Raw genomic sequence first — 12,101 nt, 5'->3', positions numbered from 1 at the left:
TCTATTATGTAGGAACTTGACATTTGGAACATAACGTAACATTTTGAATATTGATTAACTTATTCAAAAGAAATTGAGTTGGGCGTGGCACTTCCGGGTTAAATTACTCATTATTGACATTTTTGGCCAGGGGCATAACTCGCAAAGTATACATTTGTTCAAAATGGAACTTTTTACACAATTACCTCATATTTTGAGCCACTTTGTCTTAGAATTTTGGTTGTTTCCGCTTCATAGTTCAAAAAAGGAACAGGTTTTGGAAATTCAAAATTTTCAATTTTTGACCTTGACCTTTGTTGACCTTGACCTTTGTAGGATCAAACGTCATTGACATTGGCTATCTATTTATACTTTTATATTTGCTGTCCTAAGTCAACTTCTGGTTTTATAGTCGTTAGCAATTTGAAATTTTAATGGCGTATATCTCTTGATCTTGACCTTTTTAGGCCTTCTCCTTTACAAGTTCAAAGGTCATTGACCTTGGCTATCTGCTGATACTTTCATTTGTGAGGTCTGACGTCCACTTCCGGTATTAAAATCTTCTAAAAAAAGGCAAATTTCTCAACTTTAGACTGTTCTTGCGCTTGATCTAATTATCGTGGAAGGTTGATTTTTTCAGGGTCTTTTTCATTTTGCTACATTTGCAAAGTCCCACTCTGTGCCACGTGTGGCTCTAGTATATGTAATTGAATTCAAACTAATGAAATTTCTTCAATATGAGAAAATTCGTACTGCCAGTGGGCGTACGTTACGTTGCCTCGCAAGCTATCTTTAACTGATTTTAATGAAATTTGGTGTGATCAATTATATTGATGAGATCTTGGTCAAGTTCGAATTTGACGATCTTTTGATGAACAGTTTTTGAGTTAATGCTCTTGACTTAGGAAAAACGCTTCAAAATTTGTTCGTGAATACAATATAGACTACAGTTTTCACTGATTTTAATGAAATTCGGTGTGATCATTTATATTGAAGACATCTTGGTGAAGTTCGAATTTGATGATATTTTGATGAACGACCTTTGAGCTATTGCCCTTGACTTAGGAAAAACGTGTCAAAATTTGTTTGTGAACACATTAGAGACTACAGTTTTCAATTGATTTTAATGAAACATGGTGTGATCATGTATATTGATGAGATAATTTGATGTATTTGGGTTATTGATATTGATTATTAAAAACTTGGTGGAATTTCTGAGCATAAATAACTGTCAGTAATATCATTGAATTCAAACTGTTAAAATTTCTTTGACATGAGACAAATCATACTTTAGTCACTAAAGACTATTTTATCATTTCTGACAGCTGCCAGTGGGCGTATGTTACCTTGCCTGGCAAGCTATCTTTTATTTTTTTTTTTGTCGTTGACTTAGGAAAAATGTGTTAACATTTAATTGAGAGACTACAGTTTTCAACTGATTTTTATACGCCCACATGAAATGGGGGCGTTTATTACCGTCACCCATGTCCGTCCGTCCACAATTGCTCGTAAACACCCTACAAGACACAATTATTCTTGACGGATTTGACAAAACTTGGTAAGTGTGATCGTAATCACCCAAGGATGAACCCTATCGAAAATCAGAAGAATCTAAAAATATTTAGTATGAGTTATTGCCCTTGTTCTTGAAAACACGTTCAATTTTTAGCTCGTAAGCACTGTAGAAGGGACAATCCTTGATGGATTTTTAAACGCCCACATGAATATGTGGTCGTATATTGTCATCGCCCCTGTCCGTCGGTCTGTCCATCCGTCCTCGTCCATCAACATTTCTTGTGAGCACTATAGAGACTACAGTTTTTATCTGATTTTGATAAAACTTGGTGTGATGCTTTAGATTGATAAGATCTCGGTCAAGTTTTAACTTGACGCATTTTCGATGAACGGTTTTTGAGTTATTGCCCTTGACTTTGTAAAAACGCGTCAATATTTGTTAAAAATATTTCGTGAGCAGGATTGACGCTACAGTTTTCAACCGATTCTGATGAAACTTGGTGTGATCATTGGAATTGATAAGATCTCGGACAAGTTCTAACAAGAGATATTTTTGATAAACATTTTTTGAGTTATTGCCCTTGACTTTGTAAACACACGTCAAAAGTTGTTTTTTGCCCTTGATTAGAGCTGTGTGATTTAATTGTTTGTTGTATTTGGGTTATTGATGTTGATTTTAAAAATTTTGTGGAATTATTCAGCATAAATAATTTCTTCAATATGAGAAAATTCGTACTTTAGTCACTAAAGACTGTTTTATTATTTCTGACAGCTGCCAGTGGGCGTATGTTACCTTGCATCACAACTTCTACAATTTTATTTCGATCGATCTGAAAATTTACGAGTTGATAAACATTTTGATTGCGAACAAAATTCTGTTCTCAAAATTTCTGTATCACTTTCGGTTTTGAAGTCATTTGCTCTTAAAATTGAAATTTCAGAATTTTATAGATATTTCAAAAATTATTTTTGCAATATGCTAGAATGGTCTATATCAAAGATTTGAAATGATCAAATTTGTCCCGGAAGTTTTAGATCAGCCGCCATATGGATGTGACTAAATTGTCTATAAAATGTTATAGTATGAGAGAATGTGACTTTAACAAAAACCTATTACTTATCTCCTAATTTGTTCTCACTTTCTATTTTCTCTCTTTGTTGTTACATTCTTTTGGGATATTGGGATACCTGGATGCAGAGTCATTAGTTACCTAGCTTTTGTATAGTCAAGTCAGTTTGTACTTTCACCAAATTGATGTGTTTGAATTTCATATAGTAATCTTGATTCTATTGGATATAGTTTAGAGATATGTTAAAGTGTTTTATAAGTATAAGTTTAAGTTTCATGGGTAAAATTAAAGAATATTGTAAGTAATTATAGTAAGTTTTCATAAAGTAACCATATTTTTATACGCCCACATGAAATGTCCGTCCGTCGGAAGAATCGAAAAATATTTAGTATAAGTTATTGCCCTTGTTCTTGTAAACGCGTTCAGTTTTTAGCTCGAAAACACTCTAGAAGGGACAATTCTTGACATATTCTGACGAAACTTGGCATGAGAGTTCCCACTCACCCAAGGATGAACCCTATTGAAAATCAGAAGAATTGAAAAATATTTAGTATGAGTTATTGCCCTTGTTCTTGAAAACGCATTCAATTTTTAGCTCGTAAAGACTCTAGAAGGCACAATTCTTGATGGACTTTGACAAAACTTGGTGTGAGTGTTAGTAATCACCCAAGGATGAACCCTATTGAAAATCAGAAGAATCGAAAAATATTTAGTATGAGTTATTGCCCTTGTTTTTGAATACGTTCAATTTTTTGGTGAGATCTATCCACAGATGTTCCCAATTTTGTTGTGCATTGTTAACTTCTGGTTCTACAGCCATTTGGAAATTCGACTTTATACTACCGAATGTTAACACCTTTTAGTACCGAATGGTATCAAATTCATGCGTCTTTTCAGTACCGAACGTTACACGGTTTAAACGATATTTTTAATATTGAATGTTTATATGCTTTTCTTTTCGTTAAGAAACCCCATTATGACTTTAAAATGCAACGTTTCACCCGCGTATCTGGTTGGATTTGCACTGCTTTAGTACCGTGGCACGGCTGTAGTTATATGCCCACATGAAGTTTCGTATCATCAAGTGTTTCACCTGATAGATCATCAATCCAGAAGATGAAGGAAATAAACGCAGTTAGAAAGGAAGCAATGAGGTTAGTGAGGTTTAAAGAACATTTACAATTTTCACTGAAATGCAAGGAAAGAAATCTGGTTCCTAAATGGTTACAGTTGAAAGTTAAACCTCCCTGTGACACAACAGTTAGTGGACTTCTATTTTACATAAAACTTCAAGGGATCTAAACAGCGAAGCAATAAACATCTTTAAAAACAAAATTACTGATACTGAGAAGAGTTATGGAAATGGAAACACTTGAGACTACATTACACTCGGAAGAAGATTTTCAACATAATACAGAAGAGTTGTGATAAATTAAGGAATTCCATAAGACGCACCCACAACAATAAATTAACATCATTGACGCCGACAGAAATTCAACCCCAAATATTCAATCTTCAGCGCGGGAATGAATAATAAAGTTTTGTCAAAATTCGGCAAGAATCATGCCTTCTGGAGTTTTTACGAGCTACAAATTGAACGAGTTTTCAAGAACAAGGGCAAAAACTTATACTAAATATTTTTAAATTTTTCTGATTTTCGATAGGGTTTATCCTTGGGCAATTACAAACACTCATACCAAGTTTCATCAAAATCTGTCATGCACCTTCGAGCGCTTCAAGAACAAGGGCAATAACTAATACTAAATATTAGATCTCTGACAAGTTCTAACTTGACGTATTTTTCGACGAACGCATTTTTATGCGCCCACATGAAATATGCCGTGATATTGCCGTCACAATTGCTCGTAAACACTCTGCAAGGCACAATTCTTGACTGATTTCGACGAAACTTGGTGTGTTTTCCCTAAGACGAATCGAAAAAAATTGACTATGAGTTATTGCTATGTTCTTGAAGCGCTCGAAGGTGCATGACAGATTTTGATGAAACTTGGTATGAGTGTTTGTAATTGCCCAAGGATAAACCCTATCGAAAATCAGAAAAATTTAAAAATATTTAGTATAAGTTTTTGCCCTTGTTCTTGAAAACTCGTTCAATTTGTAGCTCGTAAAAACTCCAGAAGGCATGATTCTTGCCGAATTTTGACAAAACTTTATTATTCATTCCCGCGCTGAAGATTGAATATTTGCCTTTTAGAGTTTTCACGAGCTGAAAATTGAACACGTTTTCAAGAACAAGGGCAATAACTCATACTCAATATTATTCAGTATTGCCCTAAAGAGTGTATGACTGAAGGTTGAATATTTCATACTAGTGATTGTTACTGTACTGTTAAATATTTTTATTCAAAATCAAAGCTGCCAGTGGGCGTATATTACCTTGCCTGGCAAGCTATCTTCAATGAATAAATTAAATTTTTCAGTTGATCATAGATTTCATTAGAATTATCTTTCCCTACCTTCTGATACACTGATTTGTCCTGAAGATGTTTCTCACATTCTTTGATGTAGTCTTGTCGGTCCCAAATAACTACCACCTCCTTTGTCAGCTTTACCTATCACAATTTCTGTATCATTCCTTAATGCTGACAATCTTAATCTTTCTTCTGTTGTTAGATTATCGTGGATTTTTTCTGTGTGACTTTTCACAGTTTGAGATTGTCTGAGGCAAAAAAGTTCCAATACATCATCTCTGCCAGTTGGTGGTGACCAGTCACTCTTAATGTAGAGAGAAAGAGAGAAGGTGTTTCGAAGGTTTCTCATGAAAGAATTCAGTCAATCTCACTTGATCATATTTAGGAGGAACCGAACAAAACAATAACCCTTTGCTTAGTAATTGAGATTCAGAATCTGATAAAGTTCTTGAAATCACATTGAAGTGAATGATTTTGTGGACCACTTAACTAATTTAGCATTTCTGGCACATTTCTTCTTTCTATCAAATAGTCTGGTTGTCTTTTTCAATGAAATGGGGGGCGTCCGTCCGTTGGTCTGTCCACAATTGCTCGTAAACACTTTACAAGGCACAATTCTTGACCGATTCGCCAAAAATTAGCATGGTTGTTTGTAATCACCCAAGTATGATCCCTATTGAAAATCAGAAAAATTTAAAAACATTGCCCTTGTTCTTCAAACACTCGTAAACACTCTAGAAGGTGCCATTCTTGACAGATTTTGATGAAAGTTGGTATGAGTGTTAGTAACCCAAGGATGAACCCTATTGAAAATCATAAGAATCAATTTCGAACTTGACCAACATCTCATGATGACTCATCAATATATACAAGCATACTAAGTTTCATCAAGATCAGATAAAAATTGCAGCCTATATTATGCATACAAGCCAAATTTAACACGTTTTTACTTAGTCAAGGGCAATAACTCTGAAACCGTTCCAATATATACATGCTTACCAAGTTAAGAACAGATTAAAGCCGTAGCCACTATTGTGCATACAAGAAATGTGGACAGACGGACGGACACCAATGAACATAATTATATTTGAATAGGTCTCGTCAAGCACAAAGATAGCTTGCCAGACAAGGTAATATACGCCCACTGGCAGCTTTGATTTTCAATAAAATATTTAGCAGTACAGTAACAATCACCAGTATGAAATATTCAACCTTCAGGCATACCCTTCTTTTGAACTCTTTAGGGCGATACTGGATAATATTGAGTATGAGTTATTGCCCTAGTTCTTGAAAACGTGTTCAATTTTTAGCTTGTTAAAACTCTAGAAGGCAAATATTCAATTTTCAGCGCCGTATTGAATAATAAAATTAAAATTTGTCAAAATCCGGCAAGAATCATGCCTTTTTATATGTCCACATGAAATGGGCGTATATTGCCTTCACCCATGTCACCCACAAGTCCACAATTGCTCTTAAACACTCTTCAATGTTCAAAAAATATTTAGTATGAGTTATTGCCCTTGTTCTTGAAACGCTTGTATACACACTCTAGAAGGTGCAATTCTTGACAGATTTTGATGAAACTTGGTGTGAGTTTGTGTTATCACCCAAGGATGGACCTTATTTAAAATCAGAAAGATCGAAATAATAAGTATGAGTTATTGCCCTTGCCCCCATGAAATGGAAGGCCTATACCGCTGTCACCCATGTCCGTCCGTCGGTCTGTCCTTTGGTCTATCCACAATTGCTCGTAAACACTCTAGAAGGCACAATTCTTGACGGATTTTGATGAAACTTGGCATGAGTGTTCGTAAACACCTAAGGATGAACCCTATTGAAAATCAGAAGAATCAAAAAATATTTAGTATGAATTATTGCCCTTGTTCTTAAAACGCATTCAAGTTTTAGCTTGTAAACACTCTAGAAGGGACAATTCTTGACTGATTTTGACGAAACTTGGTGTGAAAGTTGCCAATGGGCGTATAATATCTTGCCTGGCAAGCTATCTTTCTGTATTATTGTTAATTAGAGCAGCTTCATTTTTTGATTCTTTAGTTTTTCCAAGAATTGTGCTAGGTTTGGCTGGCCAGATTTTTTTATTTACAGCAGGGTATATAGTATTTGCATATAAAAGAATATACTCTTCAGAGGTGATTTGATTTTCCTGTGAATTAAATATTACACTGGACAGGTCCAGTTTGATTTTGGGTTCAATGTTTTGGTTTAGAAGCGCAATTAGTTCTTTTAGAAATGATTGGCTGTTATTGCAGTAATAGAGGTAATGTTCTGAGCTGTTTATTTCTTTATCACATAGTGTACACAGAGGGGAAGTAATATATTTTTATACGCCCACATGAAATGGGGGGCATATATTGTCGTCACCCTGTCCATCAGTCCGTCCATAATTGCTCGTAAACACTCTACAAAGCACAATTCTTGATTGATTGGTATGGTTGTTTGTAATCATCCAAGGATGACCCCTCTTGAATATCAGAAAAATGAGTGTTTGTTATCACCCAAGAATGAACCCTATTTAAAATCAAAAAGATCAAAAATATTTAGTATGAGTTATTGCCCTTGTTCTTAAAACGCTTGTCAACATTCCATGAGGCACAAGTCTTTAGATGAAACTTAGTATGAGTGTTTGTAATCACCCAAGGATGAACCCTATTGAAATTCAGAAGAATCGAAAAAATAATTGGTATGAATTACTGCCCTTGTTTTTGAAAATGCGTTCAATTTGTAGCACGTAAAAATTCTATAAGGCACAATTCTTGATGGATTTTGACGAAACTTGGTGTGAGTGTAATCGCCCAAAGATGAACCTTAACGAAAATCAAAAAAATCGAAAAATATTATTCCCCTGCTCTTAAAAATGCGTTCAAGTTTTAGCCTGTAAACACTCTAGAAGGCCCAATTCTTGACAGATTTTTATGAAACTTGGTAATATTATTCAGTATCGCCTCAAAAAGTTCAAAAGAAGTGAATATTTCATACTGGTAATTGTTACTGTACTGCAAAATATTCTTATTGAAAATCAAAGCTGCCAGTGGGCATATATTACGTTGCCTGTCAAGCTATCTTATCTTATGTAGAAAGAGTTGTTAGGCAGAATTTTGTGTAATAATTTGAATTGAAAATTTTGAAGGATAGAGCTGTTCGTAATCGTAAAGATTAACTTTTCGCAAATTGAATTTGCTTGTTAAGTGCTTGTTCAGTGTATGCTTGTTTACAGCTATAAACATTTAGTAATTCTTTTTCCGATATTGTATATTTTTTAATCGCAGTTATTAGACCCAGATACCGTATATTTCCGAATATAATGCGCACCCGTGTCTAATGCGCACCCTTTCCTTTTCCCATTAAAATTGGGAAAAATCCATTTACCCGTGTATAATGCGCACCCCTTGTTTACAAAAAAAATTTGAAGTCAGACTTGGCACATCACAGACACCATTATCATCCCGTATATTTGACACGATATCATCTATAATATAAACGCATTTGTTTGTACAATTCAGTCGTTGGCCTATAGAGAATTGAGAAGTGATGACTATAATCATGTTGTTTTAAAAGGCTAAACAAATCATAAATATAAAAATACACTTTCATTGAAGGTATCGCATTATTCAATTACTCAAAGATTAGCAGGGCTCAATGATATATATTGCAAGGGTTAGAATACATACGATCGTCCTCACATTCTTATTTGCTTTCTAAGTCCTAACTCATATTAAATTCCTAAAGGCATATTCCACGTATCACCAAAGTCATTTTAAAATTAACCATCATTTGTTAATATATTTATATGTTAAATAATCAAAAACTGTTACATAAATTAATATATTAATATTCTTCTTTTTATTACGATTCCGTTAAAAAAAAAGTGTTGTATTTCTATCTTCAAATGATGAAGTGTTGAAGGGTTAAAATTCTCAAAGGAATGTCGTCAATAAATATGGTCAAGATCAAGTAAGAACACAGGCACTTGTTTCTCAATTGATACTCAATGGCAATGTCTGTTATCCCTACATATTACAGCAGAACTTAATATGAATAGAAACAAGTGCCTGTGATCCACTCAATTCACCATTCACTGATCACGTGGACAACAGGTGTTCATAGTATTCTTTGATCTTTCTTTGATCTCATGCCTCTTGTTTCCATTCAGAATGTACTCATAAAATTAATCAGTGGTGTTACAAATTAACTGATCTTGTTGTTTTATAGTCACCTAATCTTATAATAAATTTATTCAAGTAGGTTTGGATTACTGTGAATAATAGATTTACAAAAACTCTACTACTGTCCTCAATTCTGTGTTCAGAACTTTTTCCCGCTCAATTATATAGGCGCGAAAATACCACATGGATTCTGTAAGCTATTGCCATGTGTATTGTGATGAATAATTTGGGAAAAACGAAGGATAATATTAAAACCCTGTATATCTGGTAAGCTATTCAAATTGATGAAATACTTGATAATATTTTGTAACCGCCGTAGAACGTCGTTAAAATAACACATTAATATACCTATTTCAGTTTAGTAATTTGAAATATATTAATACAAAATATTTACAAAATATTTACAAAATACATTACAGTCTAATGAGTTGTTATAACTCCCGAAACGATCTTAAAAACATAACAACATGGTATTGAAGGAAGACAAACTGGCGGATCCTCAACACCGATTCGTGGTATATTCAAGGGGAAAAAAACTCAAAAATTATTTAACCATGTATAGTGCGCACCCCTTCTGTGTGTATCCCTTTTCAGGGTAAAAACCTGCGCATTATACACGGAAATATATGTCACAAAGTCTACTTTGAGGCTATTATATTTTTTACAAAAATCATTGTACATCTTATAGGTCTGACACTTTATAAATATTATTATTGAACCATTTTTTATGAAATATAACTTTTTTATTGACTTTAATGTTAGAATTATATCAATTTATGCTATTCTTAGATATGTTATTTGAGTAATTAATCTTGGAATAAGCAATTAGTATTTCTATTCTTTTCCTTAAGATATTCTTTTGTAGGATTTGGTAAAATCGATAGTTGGTATAAAATTTTAGGAAGAGCTAATGATTAAATAATACTTATTTTAAGGTGGAGAGTATTAATTTTGCCTTTAAATAGATCTAATGTGTTTTTTTATTTTTACCAATTTTTTTTATCATAGTTCAGTTTTATGTCCTGTAATTTATTGTTTACTGGAATATATATTTTAGATTTTATATAGATTTTAATTACATCTATAATAGGTTGTATGTCATTAGGAATTTCATACGGAAAATTTTTGTTTGTGATACTCCCAATTCTGGCTAATTTGCATTTTTCTAAATTCCGTTTTAGGCCACTAATTTTGCCGAAATTGTCAAAACCCTTATATAGTGGGTTATTTCTTAAAACAGATGCTAGTATTTCTGCACATAATATGAATATATATGGCGATAGAGGACAACCCTGTCTCACTTCCCTTCAGATTGCAAAAGGATTTGATGCCCATCCATTATTTAAAATGCTTATTGTTATGTTCGTTTATCCATCAAGTCCCATTGCAAAGAATCAAAAGCTTTTTATACGCACACATGAAATGGGGGGCGTATATTGCCGTCAGCCATGTCCGTCCGTCCGTCGGTCCGTCCTTGTTCTTGAAAATGTGTTCAATTTTTATCTTGTAAACAATCTAGAAGGGACAATTCTTGACAGATTTTAACGAAACTTGGTGTGAGTGTTCCTTACCACCCAAGGATGAACTCAATTGAAAATCAGAAGAATCGAAAAATATTTAGTATGAGTAAGGCACAATTCTCGATAGATTGAACACGTTTTCAAGAGCAAGGGCAAGTTCATACTCAATTTTATTCAGTATCGCCCTTAAGAGTTCAAAAGAAGTGTATGACTAAAGGTTGAATATTTCATACTGGTAATTGTTACTGTACTGCTAAATATTTTTATTTGAAATCAAAGCTGATTTTTGTGAGTGTTTGTTATCACCCAAGGATTAACCCTATTGAAAATAATTGTGAGTTTGTGCGCTTGTTCTTGAAAACACATTCAATTTTTAGCTCGTACACACTCTAGACGGCACAATTCTTGACGGAGATTGACGAAACTTGGCATGAGTGTTCATAATCATTCAAGGATGAACCCTATTGAAAATCAGAAGAATCGAAAAATATTTAGTATGAGTTATTGCCCTTGTTCTTAAAAATGCGTTCAATTTTTAGCTAGTAAACATTCTGGAAGGGACAATTCTTGACGAAACTTGGCTTGAGTGTATGTTATCACTCAAGGATGAGTTATTGCCCTTGCTCCTGAAAATGCGTTAAATTTTTAGCTCGTAATCATTCTTTACGGATTTTGATGAAACTTGGTGTGAGTGTTCGTAATCACCCAAGGATAAACCCTATTGAAAATCAGAAGAATTGAAAATATTTAGTATGAGTTATTGCCCTTGTTCTTGAAAACGCTTTCAAATTTAGCTCTTAAAAACTAAAAGGCATGATTCTTGCTCGATTTTGACAAAACTTGGTTTTATTATTCAGTTCTGCGCTGAAGATTGAATATTTGCCTTCTAGAGTTTTCACAAGCTAAAGATTGAACATGTTTTCAAGAACAAGGGAAATAACTCATACTCAATATTATTTAGTATCGCCCTAAAGAGTTCAAAAGAAGTGTATGACAGAAGGTTGAATATTTCATACTGGTGATTGTTACCGTACTGCTAAATATTTTTATTCAAAATCAAAGTGGGCGTATACTACCTTGCCTGGCAAGCTATCTTTACTGTTCTGGAAAATAGTGATCATGAGAACTCAATTTTGATTTGACCAATTGAACCAATCAGCGTTAACTACACATATATCCGATCGGAAGACGCGATAGAAAATAAAAGAGGCAAACAACTTTGTTATTTGTTTTGCAAATGACTATTTTTTTTCCCTGATTCTGGTCAGAGCGCCCAGCCAAAACTGCATATGTAACAGATTAACTGACATCATCATCTGTCATAAAATGCGTGTCGTTGTTTAAATGTAAAATGACGCAGTTTTGCTCTATTGGAAATGACGTAGGACGTAACCACTCATA

This window comes from Lottia gigantea (assembly GCF_000327385.1).
Source record: "Lottia gigantea unplaced genomic scaffold LOTGIsca_160, whole genome shotgun sequence".
Classification (NCBI taxonomy): domain Eukaryota; kingdom Metazoa; phylum Mollusca; class Gastropoda; family Lottiidae; genus Lottia; species Lottia gigantea.
The sequence above is the reverse complement of the archived record's forward strand: the minus strand, read 5'-3'. Positions refer to the sequence as shown.